This window comes from Diceros bicornis, chromosome 28, assembly GCF_020826845.1.
Source record: "Diceros bicornis minor isolate mBicDic1 chromosome 28, mDicBic1.mat.cur, whole genome shotgun sequence".
NCBI classification, from domain to species: domain Eukaryota; kingdom Metazoa; phylum Chordata; class Mammalia; order Perissodactyla; family Rhinocerotidae; genus Diceros; species Diceros bicornis.
In genome coordinates this window covers 30,736,675-30,739,650 of record NC_080767.1, presented here as the reverse complement: position 1 = coordinate 30,739,650, position 2,976 = coordinate 30,736,675, and the positions used below count along the sequence as shown (strand labels likewise).

The 2,976-nt window shown below is 39.3% G+C and overlaps 1 pseudogene; it reads right to left on the bottom strand.

The window, feature by feature from the left end:
- Positions 1-1,003, bottom strand: LOC131393596 (olfactory receptor 1J21-like; annotated as a pseudogene).
- Between the last annotated feature and the right edge of the window lie 1,973 nt (positions 1,004-2,976).

The window sequence follows — 2,976 nt, the reverse complement described above, 5'->3', positions numbered from 1 at the left end:
TCATCCCTGTGAAAAATTTCCTCTACTGAGTATATTCCCCAGAGCTCCTTTCATATCTCGATTTCTCAAACTGTAGATAAATGGATTTAGCATGGGAATGACCAGACTGTACAACACAGACACAATGACATCCTTGTCATTGGAGTTCTTAGATGAGGGGAAAAAATAGAGTCCAATAATTGCTCCATAGTACAGAGACACCACAGAGAGGTGAGAGCCACATGTGGACAAGGCTTTGCATATTCCTTTGGTGGAGGGGACTCTAAGGATGGTGGTCCCAATGTGGCCATAAGACACCAAGATGCATATGAATGGCAGGGTAATGACTACCACACCCACAGTGACTATAACCAGCTCATTGACTGTGGCATCTGAGCTGGACAACTTAAGTAAGGTAGAGAGGTCGCAGAAGAAGTGGGGGAGAGTGTTGTCTCCACAGAAAGAGAGATGGGCCAGGAGGAGGGTGTGCAAAAGCGCATTAGTGCAGGATAGGACCCAGGACATATTCAGCAGCAGGAAACACAGATTCTGACTCATGATGGTGGTGTAGTGGAGGGGGTGACAGATGGCCACGTATCTGTCATAAGCCATTGATGTGAGAAGGAAGCTATCAAGACCACCAAACAACAAGAAGAAACACACCTGGGAAATGCACCCCGCATATGAGATGGATTGACTCTGTGTCTGCATATTCATGAGCATCTTTGGAGCTGTGACTGATGAGAAAGAGACATCAGTGAAGGCCAAGTGGCTGAGGAAGAAGTACATGGGAGTGTGGAGGTGAGAGTCCAGCCTGATGAGCAGGATGATGAGCAGGTTCCCCAGCACTGTGGTCAGGTACATGACCAGAAAAAGAGAGTAATATACACCTGGCTTCTCTGTCCAGATGGGGAGCCCCAGGAGGAGGAATTCAGACACACTGCTCTGATTATCTCTCTTCATGTTCTTCTCTTTTGCTGGAGATAAAAAAGGGATATAAAAGTGTGAAAGAATGAGAAATCATTATGACTATCATATAACAGGAACATGGTTTTGAACTATTCGGTACACGAATTTTAACCTAAATAGCTCATGCTTTTGCCCCACTGATGGGCTAGTGATGATCCGTCATCAGATTATTATGTGTTCATCTAGAAAACAAAACTATATCTTTTGGAAAAACCATGAAATATCAAAATGATGATGAGATCAGAACAGGTTCAAACTTGAGGAATCCAGAAGTTCATGGCAGAAATCTGAGATTAGGAAAGTATGATGCAAGGCTAAGTCAGTAACAAGTTATTAGAAACTCTAATAGAGGCTCACCAATTAGTCTGTTGGCCTTTCTTAACCTTCCCCATGCCTATCACAAATGTTGTGCCTAATGCTTTATTTCCATGGATTGGATCAAGGTAAGACAACCCAATGGGCTGCTCTGGATCTCCAATATATCAGAATTTGTAGACTTGGTGGAAACGTATGTAACTCATCAAGGAAACAGCATTAAGGACAAGAATCTAAGTCAATAACATAAAAGATCTAGCGACATACCTTGTAATATAGCCATCAGTCCTTCTTTTAAGAAAATTTTGTCCCATTCCTCAACATTTTCAGTCTACCATCACTCTTTCTAAAGGAATTTTCATGGGAGGTGGAGAAAAAATTCTGATCCTCTTCCAAATTCCCACCTTATTCCCTCAGTTCTAGCCATATCACTCTTATTCAAGTTCTCAGAACACTAGGAAATACTTTGGCTTTCCTAGTCACATCCTGGATCTGCCAAAGAATAGGCTCTTTGTAAGTGTCTGTCCAGATGTTACTAAATAATGTCTCCTTTTTCACAGTTCCTAACCTAGGTTTTATGCCAGTGATTCATAACTGATATTTTTCTTGTCGTATTCTAACACTTCTTATACTTTGCTGATACTGTCATTTCTCTCTCTTTCTTCTTCAGGTCAGTTAATCTTAGACTTGCCCATGGGAACACTCACAAAAAGATAGGGAAAAAAAACAAAACATGATGGTGTATCTACTAAAACATTTTATCCATATACTATATAAAGACATTCAATCTAAAGGTCTTTCTCTTTGAGAGCTGAGAAAGTATCTCATTACAGGACTCATCATTCATTTTGGGGGATAATTCAAGTTTACATTGTATACTCACTATCCCAATTTGACTGAAATTATCTGTACAATTCCTACCACTTTCAGTCCACTACATTAAAAATCCTGTTAGTTTAATATTGGTACATGAGATGAATTACACAATCAGTGTCGCTAGTCAATACCATGTTAATAATAATCAGTTTATCACATTGAAAGTGCTAACCAGCTGTCTGATGGGCATCTAGGTTGTTGCTAATATTTTTCTATTTCCAGAAATATATCATTAATAACATTATTCTTATGCCATTTTTCACACTAGCACATATATATGTAGGATAAATTCCTAGAAATGGAATTGAAGGATATATACATTCACAATTTTGATAGATATTGTCAAATTACAAGAGACAAAGGTGGTGAAGAAGCCTGTTCTAATGAGGTCTTTAAAATGAGTCTTAAAGAGTAAGAGCCTATTGTGTGAAGATTATAAAAATGGTCTTTCTAGTTTATGCAGTGGACAGGGCTATGGTGTTTGAGGAATAGAGAAAATTCAGGAGCATGGTCAGCATGGGACAATTATGGGGTTGGAGAATTATCTTGGAGCCAGATTAAGTAAGGCCTTTTCTCCTATAATGGAATGTTTTGATTCTATTCTCACAGCAATAGAACATCCGTGAAAAGCCTTAAGTAAAGGAAAGAATGAAAAATTTTAAATAGTATGCTGGCTACTGGGTACAGGACAGATTATAGGCGAGAGCGTCAGCAGGAATCTTAAGTGGAGGCCATTGCAGTAGTTCAGATATAAAACAGTACCTACTTACACCTGGATCATGGCAGCAGAGATGAAGATGATTACAGATCCGGAATAAAATTTGGAGGAAAAACCAA